Source organism: Alexandromys fortis, unplaced genomic scaffold (genome assembly GCF_014885135.2).
Source record: "Alexandromys fortis isolate MF-2015 unplaced genomic scaffold, M_Fortis_MF-2015_v1.1 scaffold_4, whole genome shotgun sequence".
NCBI classification, from domain to species: domain Eukaryota; kingdom Metazoa; phylum Chordata; class Mammalia; order Rodentia; family Cricetidae; genus Alexandromys; species Alexandromys fortis.
This window is the reverse complement of record NW_026067944.1, coordinates 17469196-17489720: the sequence shown is the minus strand read 5'-3', so window position 1 is coordinate 17489720 and position 20525 is coordinate 17469196. Positions and strand designations below refer to the sequence as shown.

Below are 20525 nucleotides of genomic sequence, written 5' to 3'. Positions count from 1 at the left end.
ATATGGTACTTAAAACATGCATTATGACAATAAAGACTAAAGGAATGGCAGTTTATTGGCAGGATTCGTGATATGATGGATAGAGTGAGCCAGCGAAACCACAGATACAGACAGATACAAAAGAATCATGAAGTGAGCTTTTTTGACAGACAGTAAGAAAAGAGCTTTGAAACATCTATAGTGACCAAGAATAGATGATGAGCTAACTTAAATGCTGTATGTTTGGAGCATTAGTAAGGAAAGTAGCAATAAAGAAGCAGTGATACATATGTTTTCATCAGTAAATCTTTTCCTCAATTAGGAGGAAATGTATATTTCTTTTAAGAGATGCATATAGATTGAACAGTAAATGACAATGATAATTGTGAAAATTCAACTTATTTCGGGGAAGAATAGGAGTGTTCCAATAAAGACACTAAGAAGGAAGGTTGGAAGGAGAGGTAGCTGATGTGGGAGTGTCATATATCAATCTGTTGATTTCATTGGTTAAGTTATAATAAACCAGCTGCTTGGCCTCATGGCTTGGAACATAGATGGGAGGAGTAAAAAGAATAGAATTCTGGGTGGAAGAGGAAGTGAGGTCAGACTCTGCTCTGCTCCCGAAGAGACGCCATGCTCAGCTCTACTGGATAGACACGATAGCTCTGCGCTCTGAGGCAGAGGCATGAAGCTCCCCAGGATGGACGTAGGTTAGAATCTTCCCGGTTAAGCACACCTTGGGGTGCTTACATACATCATTAGAAATGGGCTAGTCCAGGTGCGAGAATTAGCCTGTAAGGGCTAGAGTTCATGGTCCAAGCAGTTCTTTAAATGAATACAGTTTGTGTGTTGTTATTTTGGGCATGAGCTAGCCAAGCGGCCGGGGTGTTGGGGATGCAGCCCCGCCGCCGCTCTTATTTCAACAGATGGCGCCCAGACGTGTGGCTAACTGAATCTACAAAAAGCCTGAGAAAGCTTGGGAAAGAGTAAAGCATGTTTTCTTGGTAGCAGCAGTTTCTCGGGTCTCCTCTGCTTGTTAGAAGCAAGCAAGCACTCTCATCTAAGAGAGGCTTCCTGACTCAGCTTCAGCTGCAAAACCCTGCAGCTCATTAAGAGGTCCTGCCACAAAACACTTAAATGGTGTTGGTGAAAAGCTGAACGCATGCTTTTCGGTTTTCAGCCGTAGCAGGAAAAAAGCTGCGCTGTTCAAAAATGCCGGCTTTCTGGGCTGTCCTGCCACGGCAAACTCTGACTCTTTTACGCAGGCGGTTCGTGTGGTTTGCAAGCACAGGCTGCTGAAGCTCGCTTGCTGGCAGGGACCTTGAAATGCCATAGAGTTGTGGCAGTAAACGTGGCTACAACCGGTACCTCAGCCATGAGGCCGGAAAGCTAAGGAATGGACTGGATCTAGCTGGCAAAGCCACGGCTTTAATCCTACTCATATTGCTCAGTAATTTAAAGGCTCGTGTGGTCAGAAAAAGAGAGATATACAGTAAAGAGATTCAAAGACAAAGAAAATGTTTAAATGATTTACAGTGTGTTAAAAATATATGCAAGCTAAAAGTTAAAAGTTCTTAAAAAAAAAAAAGAAAAAGAGAAGTTGTGTGTGGTAGTACACGCCTTTAATCCCAACACTTGGGAGGCAGGGGGAGATTGACCTCTGTGACTTCAAGGTGTGGTAGCACACGCCTTTAATCCCAGTGCCTAGAAGGCAGAGACAAACAGATCTCTGTGAGTTCAAGGTGTAGTAGCAAACACCTTTAATCCCAATGCCTGGGAGGCAGAGACAGGCGGATCTCTGAGAGTTCAAGGAGAGCCTGGTCTACAGAGTTATTCCAGGTCAAAGAGATACAGAGAATATAAAATTAAAAATAAACGAAATAGAGGTTAAAATAAAGCGTACAAAGATGGAAAATACACAGAGAATCTTGATACTGTATACTATTATGCTCTCTTTGAATTGTTTGAATGCTGAGGAAGGAGCAACAGCTGCCAAAAGATATTTGTTTATAAATGCTGCTGAACTAATCCAACGTAGAGATTTTGATGCCTTGACTTTGAAATTTGGATCTAAGGACATGATACTTTGGAAAGGAGTTTCTTTTTTTGTTTTCACAGAGGATGAGACCCTGTTCATTTCTTCTATTCCGATATGGTATGATGGACCACGCCCTCCTGAACGGTTGCTGTGAATACCTTCAGAAAATTGCTTCGCTCAACTGCCAACTGAGATGAAACTAGCACACAGGTTATACCATGAAAGACCTAATTAACGACGCCCCCATTCAGCAGGAAGCAGTTTGGAGAGAAAAAACTGCGCCCATGTTCCCAAATATGGTTTATAAATGTTCTTTTACATTTAAAGGGGGAGATGATATAGGTATGAATAATTTACATTGATATGGATTTTGCTTTAGTGATTTAAATTTAAGGTTAATTTTGTAATGTATATAGGTTGTTAATGAATAATCATTAATAATAGTTAAGTTTGTAGTCATGTTAGTTAAGATTTTCTAGATGTGCATAGATATATTTTAGATAGGCATTCTTCATATTTTTCAAAGATTATAGAATATGGCATTTTAAATGTTTTAATAACTTAGGACTTTTCATGACAATGAGACACTCTGCTCCTGGCAGCACCAATCTACTTCAAGAGGAAGATGGGCATCGAAGAGGATCCTTATGGAGTTTGATAGCCATTTGGGCAAGAAACTGCTCTTGCCTGGACTATTGCATAAACTGGACACAGAGAACCCGCAGAGAGAGGACTGCTGAACTTGCCTAAAGGTGAGATGATCTTTCGGGGTTCCTGATTCATGAAAGAGTCTGCAAGACATTCTTCAGGACAAGCAGATAGTGACTGCCTTTGAAATTTCCTGCTTTGTGGAAATGTCTGCTGGAAACTATGGGCCTGTAGGCCGAAGATGGATGCCCCAACGGTACAGAGGAACTTTGGGTGACTGTCCAGGCAGCGAGATGTCTCTGTCATTTCTAGAGCTTTGGATGTTAAGTTAAAGCCTTCTTTTTTTTTTTTTTTTTTTTTAAACAGAAAAAGGGGAAGTGATGTGGGAGTGTCATATATCAATCTGTTGATTTCATTGGTTAAGTTATAATAAACCAGCTGCTTGGCCTCATGGCTTGGAACATAGATGGGAGGAGTAAACAGAATAGAATTCTGGGCGGAAGAGGAAGTGAGGTCAGACTCTGCTCTGCTCCCGAAGAGACGCCATGCTCAGCTCTGCTGGATAGACACGATAGCTCTGCGCTCTGAGGCAGAGGCATGAAGCTCCCCAGGATGGACGTAGGTTAGAATCTTCCTGGTTAAGCGCACCTTGGGGTGCTTACATACATCATTAGAAATGGGCTAGTCCAGGTGCGAGAATTAGCCTGTAAGGGCTAGAGTTCATGGGCCAAGCAGTTCTTTAAATGAATACAGTTTGTGTGTTGTTATTTCGGGCATGAGCTAGCCAAGCGGCCGGGGTGTTGGGGATGCAGCCCCGCTGCCGCTCTTATTTCAACAAGTAGCGATATAAGGAGGACTTGAGGCCTAGGAAGACAGCTAAAAGGTTAGTATCCCAGACAAAGGAGAGAAAACAAAACTGCTTCTCTTAGGCGACTTTCATGGAAATGTGTGGCTATTGTCTGCTAACTTCAGCAGTAAGACGCTGTGAGGGCTCAGCTTCCATGCTGCCTACCTAACGTCCCCTGATCCTCGTTACAGCTTCCCCTCCATTAGGATAGGAGTCTCCAGCTGCTCTCGGCAGTCTTGTTCTTCTATCACTAGGGAAGAGCATTTTCCAAATCTGGGTTTCCTTTTCTCTAACTGTCTGGGAGAGATTCATTATTCCCTGCCTCGTCGCCACTAAGCCCATTCAGTTCTTTTGCATTTCAAACTGTTCATGCTAACACATTTTTACCTGCAAGTAAAACATGCCCTCTCAGCGACTGTGCCTCTTTCTCTGATCCCTGGGCATTTCCGTAGAGAACCATGTGCTTCTGTCCAGGCAGCTAAACCAAGTGCCTTCAGAACAATGCTGCGAATTAGTGGCATACGGTCACCTTAGTAGCGCTCTTATCCTTCCTTTCCAAAGACAGAGCCCGGTTTCCTTCATTCTCCCTATCTCAAAGTGGGATTTTTAGCTCCAGACATTTTTTTCTAAGAGCATCATCAGTCTTGTAATCGAAGTTGGTTTAAAGGTAAACGTAAGTTTAGGAATTATTTGCAAAATTTCCATCCCTTCTTTTCTGAGAACCTAAGGACAATGATATACACGTAATTGATATTCCACCATTCCCAGTTTCTGAAAAGGAACATAGATTAAGTTTCTGTTGGATTCTTTTTTTATATTTAGTTTAGGATCAGCGTAAAATGTAAATAATTTTCTTTGATATTTAGTATTAACATCAGATATTGATTTTGGACACAACATTAAATTTAAAGAATAATGATTGAAACTAATTATTTTACTGTAAGACTATATATAATTGGTTATTGTTATCCAAAGTGTTCCATGATGATAGATGAAAGGATGAATTCTGACATTTGACACATTTTCAGTCATGAATTTTTTGTTGATGCTTTATTCTGTATAATTGATCATTCCCAACAGATATTTCTTGCAATTAACCAATTTCCTGTCTCTGTTCAAGTTTGGCAGACATTACAGCACAAAGTTTTCAAAATACTTGTATTAAACATGTTAGGCTAATTTCTGATGTTATTTATACATGCTTCATTTTGGAAAACAAAACCAATAGGAAGGCCTTAACTCGAATTCATTTCAGCTTCACACATTTCCGAGTAGACATTTGAAGTTGCTGAAATCCATGCAGCATCAGTAATTTCTATTTCCCAGATAGGCTCCTGTCACTTCTCTACATAAATGCTATCTTGACTTCAGCCACTAAGGCCTTGCTCCACTGAAACACCAACAAAACCTTGAAGCTTGTGTAACATGCATCTCCTGCTGAGCCCCCAAGGACCAGGTGTTAAAATTTGGACACTTTTTTCCCATGCCCTTGATCTATGAAAACAAACCCAGAAGGAAGCTGGTTGAGGAAACTGTGTTTTAAGTAGTAGTAGCTCAATCTGTTGATTTACAGGCTACTGATTTACAAGCTGTGAATGAATTGAAGCCTTCAGCTACAGGAAGCTCTGCCATTGGGAAACCCTATAGCTCCAGCTGGAGCCCAGGGACCTGGTTGACTGCTTACAGGAACACTCACTCCGGGAGCCCCTGTAATCAGAGTTGTTAAGCAGAAGGAAATGTCTTCAGTGCTCTTACATGGCTCTTAATCAGATACTGACAGAGTGCCTTTGATCCCCACATTTGCACCATGAGGTTAGCCCTAAGGTTCAGTCCGTCCACACAGATTTCACAGTCAGCTCCCAACGTATACAAGCAACAGAGGGACCATTCAACCTCATCTTGTTGCTGGCATCACTTCTTTTCTTTAAAGTTCCTGGGTCTGTTGCGAGAGGATTAATGAATCACTCCCCACACACACACACCTAGTATCTTGCCATCTCTGAATTCGAACTGAGACAGAAATGCGAGGCATTGTTGGACGAGCCTGCTTGTTTCTTCTTTGATATTTCCACATCTTAATTGAAACCTCAGACAAGTGACGCCAGGCCTCAGCCCTGCGTTAGGCCTTTAAGAACTTGCTAGTGGAGAGAAAGAAACCTCAGGGAGGAATTAGCTGCAGACAGAGATCACTGGTGGGTGAAATGTCCCCGGCTGAGTTATTTTTCATTTGCCAGCTTGGTTGGTAACCAGAATCCGTGACTGGAAATGAAAGCGCCGTCCACTACAGAGCAGAGAAACCCAGAGGGTACGGAGGTGCCTGTGCAAAATCCTGGCAAGGTGCAGCTCCGACTAGGAGAGCATAGCTATAGATTTTTCTGTGGCTTTAATTGCCTGTGAAATATTCCAAACACATGGAATTGGCGGATAAGTTGAAGCGACTGCATTTTGGCCTAGGGAAAATCGAGCGAGGGCTCGATGCAGAGGTGCCGACAGGCAGAGGGAAATTTTATTACATCCTTTGAGTGTGCATTAAATAAGCACGTGACTGGGTGAATGCTTATCTCTCCACACTGATACGTTTACCGTAGAGTGGAAAAATATAAATATACACATGGATTTTTTATGGAACCGAGCTAAGCTTAGAGTGAGATTAGAATAAGTTTAATAGAAGCCCAAAGCTGAGTTCTCTGTTAGACACTGGCACACAATTAACAAGGTTTATCCAAGAACGAATAACTGTAATAGTCCACCAATGGAGGAAGAAACCAGGTTTTAATAGTGTAACTGTATTACTTTAAATAGTAACTATAAATTTAACATGTTGCAGTACTTGAATCACATAGTTTTTACTTTTAGAAGTTAGACACAGGAAACTGAGGAGTTATCTACCATGCTTTAATTACTTGCCTGTAAAAAAATAATGGGAAAAAAATGAGATAAGCAGTTATGGTTGCTTGAAGATAAATTATGGTGACCTTTATAGTAATTAGAGTTCAGTGGAGAACTTTTTTCTTCCATCTCCCCAGGATGGTTATTATTATTTCAATTTGATAGAATAGTTAATAATTATTTAATAGAAATTTTAACGTTTATTTAAAATCAAGTCATAGTCACTCTACTGGTTGAGAATCTAGTTTCTATTTACAAGCTAACCACAATGTAAAGGGAGTGATTCTCAAAGCCTTTTTAGAATTCATCTATTTCACCTCTCACTTAGGTTGTATCTAATTAAAAACTGCTAAATGTGATGCTTTGATGAGTTTTAGCAAACTCATAACAGAGTAGGATAATGTTTTATGCTCTTAATTGGGAAAACTGATGGAAGTCATGAGATACGCAGAGGAGATAACAAGATGTCCTTTGAAGAGGATGTTGAGAATTGCACGATGTGCCCTGTGGGTTTATCTGACTGTGTGTGAGTCTTCCTATGAGAGGCAGGAGTATACCTGGATGAACTGAGATGATACACATATTTCCTGGAACAGCATTGCATGGCAATACATATAGTCCACGCTCTTGGCAGTGAAAACAACCTTACATTGAATATCGGTCTCTGTAATTCTCAGTAGAGTCTGTTTTAATATCTTACTGCATTCACCTTTAACTAAAGATTCAAAGAAAGCCTTTGACAATGTTTTTTTTTAATTTATTATGACAGCTACAATTTAAAATGTATGAAGATTAAGTTTTATCTGAAATAAGTCAGAAATGAAGGAGGTATTTCAATAGAAGTGAAGCTTGCTTCTGTTTATGTTCACTTAAAACATATTATAAAAAGAGTAAATGCTAGGTCTGCTGGTTAAAGATAATCAAATAATATGTCCATACAAGTCTGGAATGTGGGTCATAGAGGAAGGGTTTTGTTTTGCTTATTGTTTTTTAAGCAGTTATAACTGTGTCCTATTGTGTACATTTGTTGTTCTACCTCCTCATATAGGGACAGAAAGTGAATAATTGAAACAAAAAGCATAGTTAAATGTAAATAGGAAAGAAAATATGCAAATATAAATGGAAATTGGAACTCACGTTCTTCCTTCCCACTTGAAAACTCAATTTAAATGCTGTCCAGACTCGACAGAGAACTTTAAAAATAGGATATAGTATAAGTGAATTTGATTTCAGTTTTGTTATTTACATTTTTACTCCTTATTTTTAATAAAGCCACCATGGGTACTAATTTGAAAGCACAAATATAATTCTAGAGTTTGTCTGAAGAGGCGAGGATACTGGCTGTGGAGCCCTTCTTGTATTCAGAGTGTGATCACTCTAGTTTATGAAGTCAAAGACCACAAAATATTCCAAGATAGTCTTTTCATACATGCTCATATCATGCCCACAGGAACAATATAAAGGAATTTTTATAACTTCCCTTTTCACTGATTACATTTTAGGTCAACTCACAGGTCAAAAGGATTCAATTTCCAGGTTTGAGGTATGAATCTGTTTTTTCATTACCTATCTGGAAAGGTAGGCCATTTATGATGCTTCATTTCAGGGAGAGTTGCAAAGTTCAACAGGGCATCTAACATAGTGCGTGTCTTACTGTGTGTCATGCCATCCCAATCACAGCAACAGAATCATTTAGTAATCAACAAAACGCCTCCTTCTTTAGCTCAACCTAAAACATTTGTAAATAAAAAATCATTCTTTTGATAATAATACTGACAATGGGAAAATTTAGTTCTAAAATTTCCTCTTTCTTGGGAAGTTAATGTAAAAATTTTCTTTGCTTTAGCAAAGGACACTGTTGCTAAACAGAAAGGCAACCCACTGACTGGGAGAAGATCTTCACCAACCCCACAACTGACAAAGGTCTGATCTCCAAAATATATAAAGAACTCAAGAAACTAGACCGTAAAAGGCTAATCAACCCAATTATAAAATGGGGCACTGAGTTGAACAGAGATCTCTCAACAGAAGAAGTTCAAATGGCCAAAAGACACCTAAGGTCATGCTCAACTTCCTTAGCGATCAGGGAAATGCAAATCAAGACAACTTTAAGATACCATCTTACACCTGTCAGAATGGCGAAAATCAAAAACACCAATGATAGCCTTTGCTGGAGAGGTTGTGGAGAAAGGGGTACACTCATCCATTGCTGGTGGGAATGCAAACTTGTGCAACCACTCTGGAAAGCAGTGTGGAGGTTTCTCAGGAAATTTGGGATCAACCTACCCATGGACCCAGCAATACCACTCTTGGGAATATACCCAAGAGAGGCCTTATCACACAACAAAAGTATATGCTCTACTATGTTTATAGCAGCATTGTTTGTAATAGCCAGAACCTGGAAACAACCTAGATGCCCTTCAATTGAAGAATGGATGAAGAAAGTATGGAATATATACATATTAGAGTACTACTCAGCAGTAAAAAACAAGGACTTCTTGAAGTTTGCAGGCAAATGGATGGAAATAGAAAACACCATCCTGAGTGAGGTAAGCCAGACCCAAAAAGAGGAACATGGGATGTTCTCACTCATATTTGGTTTCTAGCCATAAATAAAGGACATTGAACCTATAATTCGGGTTCTTAGAGAAGCTAAATAAGAAGGAGAACCCAAAGAAAATCATATAGGCATCCTCCTGAATATTAAACTTCATCAGGCGATGAAAGGAGACAGAGACAGAGACCCACATTGGAGCACCGGACTGAAATCTCAAGGTCCAAATCAGGAGCAGAAGGAGAGAGAGCACAAGCAAGGAACTCAGGACCGCGAGGGGTGCACCCATACACTGAGACAATGGGGATGTTCTATCAGGAACTCACCAAGGCCAGCTGGCCTGGGTCTGAAAAAGCCTGGGTCAAAACTGGTCTCGCTGAACATAGCGGACAAGGAGGACTACTGAGACCTCAAGAACAATGGCAACGGGTTTTTGATTCTACTGGACCTATTGGTTTCGTGGGAGCCTAGGCAGTTTCGTGGATGCTCACCGTACTAGACCTGGATGGAGGTGGGTGGTCCTTGGACTTCCCACAGGGCAGGGAACCCTGATTGCTCTTTGGGCTGACGAGGGAGGGGGACTTGGTTGGGAGAGGGGGAGGGAAAGGGGAGGCGGCGGTGGGGAAGAGACAGAAATCTTTAATAAATAAATAAATAAATTAAAATTTCTTACATTAAAGTTAGAGTCAGATAGGAAAAGATCGGACAAGAAAGTCTATAAGAAGACTATAAAAACTCCTAAATATGAAGACAAAATATTATCAGGAGAACAGAGACAGCATGTGGCATGGATGGGGTATGGAAAACTGAGCAAAGCCCATAAAACATTACTTTGGTTATTTTATCTGATAAAATTTATTTTTCTGTTGAATGAAAAATTTGAAAGTTTTACTTCATAGGCTATTTTTAATATTTAGTTTTATACAACATTATATTCATTGTGGAAAAGAAAATATAAGCTTGTAAATTCTACAGTTTAAAACTAAAGATTCTGGACCAATGAGATGGCTCAGCAGGTGAGGACTCTTGCAATTCAGCCTGGGTAGTAGAGTTCCATCTAAATGACAGAAAGAGAGAATCAGCTCCCCAAAGGTTGCCCTGTAACTTTTGCACACACACACACACACACACACACACACACACTAAACATTCTAAAAAGTTTTTAAAAAATTAAATGCCTTTTTACTGAATAAGTTTGATGATAGTAAAACTAGAGATTTTTCCACAGACTGATTAAAAAAGATGATTTACCTGGAATTAAATCATCATTTTTTTTACTTTTTCTTGTTATTTTGTTTTTATTTAATTTTTTTACATACCAACCCAAGTTTCTTCTACCTCCCCCCCCCCATTCTTCCTTTCTACCCAGGCCCCATCCACTCCTTTGAAAGAGTAAGGCCTCCCAAGGGGAATCAAGAACCCCTGGCATATCGAGTTGAAACAGGACCAAGCTTCCTCTCCCTGCACCAAGGCTGAGCAAGGCATCCTACCATAGCGAGTGGTTTCCAAAAAGCAAGCTCATCCATAAGGGATAGAACCTGGTCTGACTACTAGGGCTCTACATACAGATCAAACTACACAACTGTCACCCATATGTAGAGGGCCTCGTCTGGTCCTATGCAGGTCCCCTGGCTGTCAGTCCATCTACATTTCGTAAGCTCCCACAAATTCAAGTCAAATGTCTCTGTGGGTTCATGATCTTGAACCCACTTGCTCATATAATCTTTCCATACTTTCTTTGATTGGACTTCAAGAGCTCAGCCCGGTGCTTGGCTGTGAATCTCTGCATCTGCTTCCATCAGTAACTGGATGAAGGTTCTCTGTGATGACAATTAAGGTAGTCATCAATCTGATTAAGGAGGAGGCAAGTTCAGGCACCATCTCCACTATTGTTAAAAGTCTTAGCTGGGATCATCCTTGTGAATTCTTGGAAGTTTCCCTGGCACCGGATCTCCTTAACCCCATAATGCCACCCTCTATTAAGATTTCTCTCTCTCTCTCTCTCTCTCTCTCTCTCTCTCTCTCTCTCTCTCTCTCTCTCTCTCTCTCTCTCTCTCTACAGCTTGTAAGAACTTTATTTTCCTTCCACCCTCTTTGCTCAGATTTCTGCAGAGGAGCTCAGGACCACTCAGTGGTGGCTCCAACCCACACGGTAACCTGCGCTGTGGGAGCTGCTGACCAATCCTCAGTGGCTGGCTGGGCACTCCAGTCTTCAGTAGGGAACTGCTGGGTGGGTACGGAGGGCACCTGCACACCCTCAGACCAGTCAGCCACCTATGGCTGAGCAGCAGTGAACTCAGGAGCTGGCACGGTCCATTCGCCCTGAAACTCCTCCTTGGTCACAGCCTTCTCAGCAGCAGCCTGTTCTTCCTTCTCAGTCTCCTCTGGGTCTCTGTAGAAGTAAAGATTGGGCATAACCCGCCATGGGTGCTCATGGGAGATAGTGCCACACATGCGGAGTACTTCCCGGGCCACTGAGTGAGCTCCCTTTTTGTTGCACGGGATGACGATGTCCATGTAGCACAGAGGTGAGTCTGTGTTACATAGGACAATGGTGGCCAGGTTCACGTAAGACGCCTCTGTGAGGCGCTGGTGGTCAACCCTGGGATCTGTCACCACTAGACGCCGTGGCTCCCTGAAGGCTGCTTGGATCTGGTTAGTGAAGATCACTAGGGTGAAATGGTCGGCAATCGGAGTGGCTCCAGTGGCGGCAGCAAACTTCAGCAAGGCTCGCTGCCCAGTGTTCCTGGAGGAGATGACGCTGACATCAGCAGGGTTCACAATGGCAACAATAGCCTGAGCTGCAAGCAGCAACTTCTCCCAGGTCCTCTCCAGGTTAATGATGTAGATGCCATCACTTTTCCTTTTGTAGATGTGCTGCTCCATCTGGAAGTGCTCCATCTGGAAGTTGAGGTTGGGGCCACCTAAGTGGGTGCCTGCAGCAAGGAAGTTGAGGACATCCTCTGATTGAGGTGGGTCTTGTATCTTATCTGTTGCTTTTATTGGTTAATTAATAAAGAAACTGCTTGGCCCTCTGATAGGGTAAATACTGTAAATGTAATTCTTACTTGATAAGTGTTTTATTATATGTAATTTTACTATGTTAAAGTTAAAGCCTTTCTTTTTTGTTTAAACAGAAAAAGGGGAAACTATGGAGGTGGGTCTTGTATCTTATCTGTTGCTTTCATTGGTTAATTAATAAAGACACTGCTTGGCCCTCTGATAGGGTAAAATTTAGATAGGCGGAGTAAACAAAACAATGCTGGGAGTAAGAAGCCGAGTCAGAGTCGCCATAACTCTCCCACCTGACACAGCTGCAGGTTAAGATCTTCCCTGGTAAGCCACCTCGTGGGCTACACAGATTATTAGAAATGGGTTAGATCAATGTGTAACAGCTAGCCAATAAGAGGCTGGAACTAATGGGTCAGGCAGTGTTTAAAAGAATACAGTTTCTGTGTAATTATTTCGGGTAAAGCTAGCCGGGTGGCAGGACACAGCCCCTCCCACTGCTCCGCACAACAATCCTCCTCCTTCATCTGCAGGACATCAAGGGCTCCAGGCATTGTGTTAAGATTCCCTTTAAGTTACGTTGGGAACCAAGAACAACGCTGTATGGACCCGTCCGGGGGCGCATGGAAAAGCCAAGATAATCTGTTTCCTTGCTCTCCCTTTCCTGCCCTCCCAAAACTGGATCATCCATATCCATCATGTTCCCATCCACCATTTTTCCCAGGAGATCTTATCTATTTCCTCTTCCTGGGGTTCTCCAAGGCATGTCACTCCTAGAATCTTGTTACCTAGCTTCTCTGACCTGTGGATAGTATCCTGGTTATCCTTTGCTTTACAGCTATTATTCACTTATGAGTAAGCACATGTTTGTCTGTCTGGGTCTGAGTTATCTCATTCAGGATATTTTTTTTCTAATTTCACCCATTCGTCTGAAAATTTCATGATGTTATTGTTTTTTGTCTTTTCCCCTGCTGAGTAATATTCCATTGTGTAAATGTACCATGTTTTTTTAACCATTTTTTTTTATTGAGGGACATGTAGGTTTTTTCCAATTCTGGCTATTATGAAAAATGTTTCTATGAACAAAGTTGAGCAAATATCCTTGTAGTATGATTGATTATCCTTTAGGTATATGCCTAAGAGTGGTTCTTTATTTTCATTTTTAGCAAATTTTCCAGCAAAGTCGCTGATAACTTTGTAGGATTGTTGATAAGAAGGGGATTCCTATTTTATAGTAATTTCCCCATCAGCATTTCAGTATTACTTGTTGAAAAATCAGAATGTGTATTACATTCTTCTTAGACAAGATAACCTAATGATTATTCATATTAAAACTTTATAATTCTAAAGGAAATGAGTCATATCAGAAACATGTAATAATGAATAAAATTTGTGATATGTTAATTGAGTACTCTTGACTTATTCATAAAGATTATAAATTTTAATGAAAACAATTCAAGGGGTAAAGGGGTAAAGAGTCTTTAGAAATTCAAAGACACATAAAATTGGACACATAAAAAATTTAAAAATTCAATAAACTCAAAACCTATAAGAATAAATTAGAGGTTTTTCCTCCATAACACTGGAGATGTGTTACTAAACAGTCTCTTTGTGATAGCATGACTGTCTCTGATTTAATCGACTATGGCTGTTACTTTCCAAATTTGTCTTAGTAACTGTATAGACTGATCCTATTATTGAAACATTTTGTTAACAGGGTTGCATTTGAAACAACTGAGAAACAGGTATCCATAAATAGCACATATTTAAAGAATCACTCTTGATTATTTCTTTTGATAGGAATATTGCTGAAGGATATTTCCTCATTCTGTGTAAAAGGCACTTTATGCTTGGTTTAATAAAAAGCTGAATGACCAATAGCTAGGCAGGAGAGGTTAGGCATGACTTCTGTACAGAGAGAGTAACTCGGGTTGAATCTAGCCGTGGAAGAGGTACCATTGAGTCAATGAGCAAGTCAGATGTACAGAATGGAGAAGTAAAAAGCCATGCAGCAGAATAAGTTCCCATGTAATTATTAGGGGGCTGACCATCCAAAACAGTCTGTTGAAGAAGACTCGCTATATTTGGCACCAGCAGCTCCCAATACCTGGCCCATATATCAAAACATAGGGTCTGAGAAAGCTAAAAACAAAACAAACATACTAGAGATATGATTCGGTGTGTAAAACAAAAGAAGTGTAAAGTATATATAGGCCCCGTCATCTCAAGCACTTCACAAGCCTGTCATAGTGGTGCATGCCTGTTGTCACACTGCTTGGGAGGTAAAGGCAGGGTGATCAGAAGTTCAAGAGAATCTTCTACTATTTAACAATTTAAAGCTCAGACTCAGCTATAAGATACTCTGTCTCATTAAGCAAAAACAAATATAGGACTTCAAATCCAACTTTCTAATTCTGAATTTGCATTTTGGCAGAATCTTGGATAATGCATGTGTATGTACTATTTACATGCAGGGAGTTCCTACTTCATTAATGCTCTGTAGTTGGGTCCCATGGTTTGCTTGGCAGTATGCATCTGCCTGTGATAACACAGCTTGATAAGGGGTCTTCCCTAGAAGAGCAAGACTTCTTACAGAACAGGCTTGGGACTGCGGGACTGCCAAGTATGTGCATCTGTAGCCAATATGCAGAAGCCCTAAGAATTCCCCTTACTCTCTAGTTCCTTTACCTCCTCCCTTTCCCAATACTTTCTTCTGGGTTCCATCTGTCAGCCTGAGATTAAGCATGTCAGCCACAGCAGCAAAAGAAAAATCGCTCTGCCAGTTGGAGGATGCTTTGTGCATTCTCTTCCCCCTAGCTACTTGCATCTTCTAAGCCACAGCATTAAGATCTGGCTTTAGTTTCATCAGAAGCATTCAGTGGGAGTGAAAGTAGAGAACACGTGTGATAGTAGCACAAGTATCAAGGAATATGCAGCTTATATTTTCATGTGTGGATTCTATTTATGTATTTTTCTCCTAGAATAACTCAAATGATAAAATAATTATATTGTTGACAGTTGGCCAACTTTAGAACAGATAAAACCTGGCCTGGATATTTTAGTCACTAGCTGGGTTAAAGGGTGAATCATTATCTCCCATGCATTTCCTTCAGCTATGTTGTTGATTCCTGGCAATGTGTGGGAAACAGATCTCTGTGCCTCACGATGAACATGACAGGTTTCTATGTAGCTGATTAGTTGAGAGGTCAGACTGGAGGTAACTCCCACGATCATACTCATTTCCTGAGATCAATCTAAACAGGAAGGAAAAACAGACACTGGCTCCTTAGCAGTCTACCCCATCCCCCAGGACAGCACTGGCCAAATATCGGGTGCATCATAGAAGACTGGGGATCTTTTCAGGAACCCTGAAAACAAAAGTTCTGTTATTTTATGATCCATTACCAGGGGAAGCCAATAGGAGTGGAAACATATTGAGTGGGAAAAAAAATAAGTCTTAATCAACACCCTCCCCCCAATAAGAAAGTATGGGAATGAGGACACCTGGTTAGGAATGTGGCCTGTAGAGTTCAGTAGGGTTGGTCCATGGGAAAGGAGGGAGGGGAATATGAATCCAGAAATACAATGGACTCCAGAAGAAATCTGCCACCCATGGCCCAGATAGATGTCTAGTGTGTGGCAGACAGGGATAGCTTTCTTCATTTTGAGCCTTGTCAAAGAGAATTCTGGGGAGGAGTTTGACCTGAACTTGTCTTTTCAAATGCAGCTTGGAGATACATAGTATAAAGATGTCAGGTATACCTGATGCAGAATTCTGTGCTCTCTCTCTAAGTCTCTTTCTGACTCTTTCTGTCTCTCTCTGTCTCTCTCGCTCCCGTGTGTGTGTGTGTGTGTGTGTGTGTGTGTGTGTGTGTGCTTTCAGAGTCTGCTCTAAAGAGAATCACAGAAGTCCCCAAACCCTGAGTGACAGTGGTTCTTGCAGACCTCTTGGCCACTCTTCCCGATGAGGTCTATGTAGCAAGGCTTCATTGATTAATGTATTCCTAGGAGCATGCCAGGGATTAGCCAGAATTCATTTGTCACTGGATCTTGGGCTCTTCAGCTGTGCCCTTTCATGTATTAAGAGAGACATTTTCCATCTTCCCAGCTGCAAGGTAGCAGTGGTAGGTGAGGGTTATATTCTTCCAGGCAAGTGTTATGTGGTCACTGAGAGCAGCTTTAGCTTTTACTTGGAAGTCTTTTACAAAAATGCTTATAAAATGACTTTAGGACTCAACATCTTTAATACGCTTTTTACTCTCTCATTTTACGGGGCATATTACATTTGGTATATCCACATGCTGTGCAATAGTTAAATGAGCATATTAGTATTTCTATCACTTTAAATACTCCTTCTCTGTGTCTAGAATGTTTTACCTTTCTTGTCATGTTGAACTATATCCTAGACTGTTTAAGTCAATGGCAGCTTTACTATGGTATAAAAGGACTAAAGGAATTGTACTGATTCCCAGTTGAAATTCTTGCAACTCCACTCCCCTATCTTCTCAGTTTCTGGTGATCATTGTTTCAGTCACTATTCTTTTTTTTTTTCCCTTTTGATTTGTTTTATTTTGTTTTTGATTTTTCATCAGTATGGGCTATAGGATAGGATCATTTCAGGCTCCTCAGCTGCCCAAGGAACTAACTGGGGACATTGCCTTGGGCTCCTGGGAGCCACTCTAGGTTCAAGTCTCTTGCCAACCTTAAGGTGGCTCCCTTAACTAAGATATGTGCTTCCCTGCTCCCCTATCCAACCTTCCTTTATCCCAATCACCCCGTTTCCCCCAGGTTCCCCCCATTCTCCCCTTCTTTCTTTTCTCTCCCCATCTCCCCTTACCTCCGTCCCACTCCACCCCCAAGTTCCCATTTTTTTTGCCCGGGAATCTTGTCTACTTCCCATATCCAAGATAATAGCTATATGTTTTTCTTCGGGTTCACCTTCTTATTTAGCTTCTTTAGGATCACATAATATAGACTCAATGACCATTATTTGTGGCTAGAAACCAATTATGAGTGAGTACATCCCATGTTCCACAGAGTTTCTCTACATACTCCTAGCTGTCCTGGAACTCTCTAGAGGAGGCTAGCCTCGACCTTACAGAGATCCACCTGGCTCTGCCTCCCAAATGCTGGGATTAAAGGCATTTGCCAACAGCGCGTTGATCCCTTGATCATTCATTTTTCTATGAGCTAGACTTGATAGTTTTCACTAAAATAAGTGAGTACCTGTGGTATTTGTCTTCTACATCTAGTTATGTCACCTAACAGTGATTTCTAATTTTACTCATGTTGCTGTGGGTGTTAGCATTTCATTGTTTCTAAGGCCAAATAATATCCCATTGTGTATTATGAGAGTTGGAACCTGAAAGGTCCTCCCAAATGCTCCCATTTCTGTTGTTTGGTCCCTAGTTTGGTACCTCTGTGGGCGGCTGAGGTGTAGGGACATGCAGCTATGGTTCAGCATTGTTCACTGCTGACGGGAATAGAACAGGAAGTCAGGGAAGCTCTCCAAGCTTGAGAGCGCTTCTGACAGTTCAGTGAATGAGTACAGTAGAAAGGGAAAGCACCAGACCAGCATGTCCTGAACACAGTGCACCTCCCTTTTGAGCGGTAGTGTTAGCATAAACCGAGGTAGCTAGGAGGAGGTTGGGTGATTTAACAGACTTGAGGCTCTCAGTTAAACTGAAGACTTATTTTGGTACCAGAAATCTTAAAATATAATTTTAGACTTTAAGCCACATACTTCCCTCAAAGTATGTTTTCTCCTACCAAAAAAAAAAAAAGAAAGAAAAAGAAAGAAAAAGAAAGAAAAAGGTTGGGGTTTTGGCTTGAAAAGTACACTGATACAAATGTTTATTTAATAACATATTGTACTTGAAAACTGAAGGCCTGCAGCAGATGCAAATTCCAAGCCTTGTTATAATTCCTTAAGATTGTGAAATCATCCAAACCTACAAAAATCAAGTTTTAAACCTCTGTATGATGGGTGCATGGCCATCAAACCATTTCTTTCTTTGTATTCTCATGCATGAAGGCTGTAATATTAACATTCAATAGAAGGTAAATATATGGAAAAAAGAATTGGGGCATAGCTGACAGAAGTACATGATTAAGGATGGATGACCCCTGATGATTAGATGCCAGATCCTGATTCCGGTGTCTTCCTCTCTTATTCCAGATCCCCTGCCATATGAATCATTGAAATCACATGTTTCTGGCACCATGGCACTTCTTGGCTTAATGGGTTGAGCCATTCTTCTAGGTTTTTTCCATTAGATGGACTACTCTACTTCTTCAGGTCTTCCTGCCTGATGGATAGGTCATTCCCTGCTTCTTCCTAGCTTGATGAGCTGAACCACTACCCATGTCTTCCTGGCCGGATGGACTGAGACTCTTTGAAACCGTCAATCAAACTAAATTGTTCCTCCCTTAAGTCAGTGTCAGTGATTTTGACACAGGATTGGAAAGCAACTGAAGCTTATGCATGTATGCCATATTGCTTTTTTTTCCCACTCACTCACTGAATGAAATCAAGGTTGAGTCCATATTTTAGCTATTATGAACAGGAACAAAACTGTACACTGTATTCTCCCATCTGTCTATGCTATCACATGCCTTCCCAGTGCAAGGCAGACTCTGCCTTCACTTTTCTTTCCTAGGTCATATTTGCTTTTGTCAGTAGACAAATACCACCTTAAATTTCTATATAGAGTTTGTCTACAGTCTATCACCTTCTCATGTAGTGTTAAATGAAGAGAAACAGAGCATGCGTTTGTTAAAAAGTGGCATGGGAATCCCTAGGACTTTGTTTAGCCACAGTAAAGGGTGAGAATTCCTTAGCAAACTAGTCGGTTAAGTTCCCTTAGGGAGTGAAAGGTTAGGAGTATTTAAAATTAGGGCAATTCGCTCTGATTTAAAAACTCCTTAATATTTTTCAACTATTTCTTTTTGAAAACTTGAAAAACTGATGACAATTCTCAGGAGTTTGCAACTAAGAATTCAGGTATAGCATTTATATAGTAAACAAACAATAATTCTTAGTTATGAACCAAGTAATTATATATGGTCAAGTTCACCTATAACACATATTTATCCCATGTTATATGTATAATCACATACATAACATAATATAACCTATAACATAAATGGTATATGTATGTGCAGTATATGTGTATATGAGCATATGTATATATGTATACATATAAGTAATATAGTATATGCAATATATATATATTTGAAATATAATTAAAAATATATATGTATGTGTGTTTGTTTCAAATCATAAGTGCTGGTTTGGAACATATTCTTATCCTTTGTTGAGAATAGCTTTCAAATTGTCTATAGAAATTTGAAAAATTCCTATAAGAATGTTTGACAAAGGTTGGTGCTCAGGACATAGAAAATATAGAATTGACTAATTAAAATTGACTGATATAACTAAAGAGGTAAGTTGTTTTTAAAAGAAAACACAATGATTGACCAATAAATTGACATAAGAAAAATACAGCATCAAGCAAAGGCAAAATAAACCAAAATAGGATTATCAGCTCATACCTTTAGGAATGGCTGTGATCAAGGTGACTAAGCATCTCAGTGAGAACACGGAACAAAGGAAACCCTTTTACAGTGTTTCTGGAAATGTAAATTAGTATAACCACTGTGGAAAAGAGGAGGCAATTTCCCAAAATAGTAAAAAAAAAAAAAATTGCCACTTAACTTGCGTGACTACAGACCTCTATTTATTTTTTCATTTGCTTACTTACTTATTGTACATCCCAGAGATGGAGCTCAGAGCATTAGCATTTTGTGTTCTATTTTCTGTCCTTGAGTCCTCTTTAAAGTTATAACACATGGAGCATGGTCAGTAGATGACTAGACTTCCTTTTATTTCTCCATATTTTGTAAATTTACACTAGGGAAAAACAGTTGTTAGACAGGCTAACATTATTTTCTTACTTTTTACCATAAGGAAAGTTATATGAAGCCAAGATAGTTGGCAAAATTCAGGAAAGATAGTCCTTGTGGTGAACAGTAGCCAATGGGAGAGTCCAGACATCCAGGGAAATGGTGAAGTTGCTTGTTGCTATGCTGAGTTTTAACATTGCACCAACAATAAATAGGTATTGATTTAGAGTATGAGGGAGTTCACATGTGTTTTAGGTCATAATTAAGTCTAAGTGGTATTTCTTAGACTGTAACATGTAGGGGATAATTTAAGTTTTTTAATTAAAATCAAATATAGGCAGATCCAAATCTTTAAAAGTACTTTTATATTGTGTATATTTGTAATTTTAAATCTTTTCCCCTTCATATTTCCCTTCATCTTCCTCTTCCCTCTTCTCTTTATTCTCCTTTTTCTTTTACTCCTTAGCCTTCATATATACCATGTAATTGTCTACCGAGTCATTCATTTGTTCACAACTACAACCAGTTCCAGGACAGCAAAGGTTACACCGAGAAAGACTGTCTCAGACAAACAAACAAATGTACAAATAAATAAAAATACAAAAAAGGCAAAAAAAACCCACCAAAACAAACAAAAGAAACCACCAAATCATCCA

General features: G+C 40.1%; 1 long non-coding RNA gene and 1 pseudogene across 1 annotated transcript in view; one reads left to right on the top strand and one right to left on the bottom strand.

Annotated features, from left to right (window-relative positions):
• The first annotated feature begins 788 nt into the window (after positions 1-788).
• The window catches only part of LOC126505781 (uncharacterized), a 347236-nt gene continuing 327499 nt past the window's right edge, over positions 789-20525 (top strand). The window contains exons 1-2 of the long non-coding RNA XR_007592979.1: positions 789-2359; positions 2583-2769. This is a non-coding gene — a long non-coding RNA (uncharacterized lncRNA). The remainder of the gene's footprint in view (positions 2360-2582; positions 2770-20525) is intronic.
• Positions 11074-12518, bottom strand: LOC126505780 (40S ribosomal protein SA-like; annotated as a pseudogene).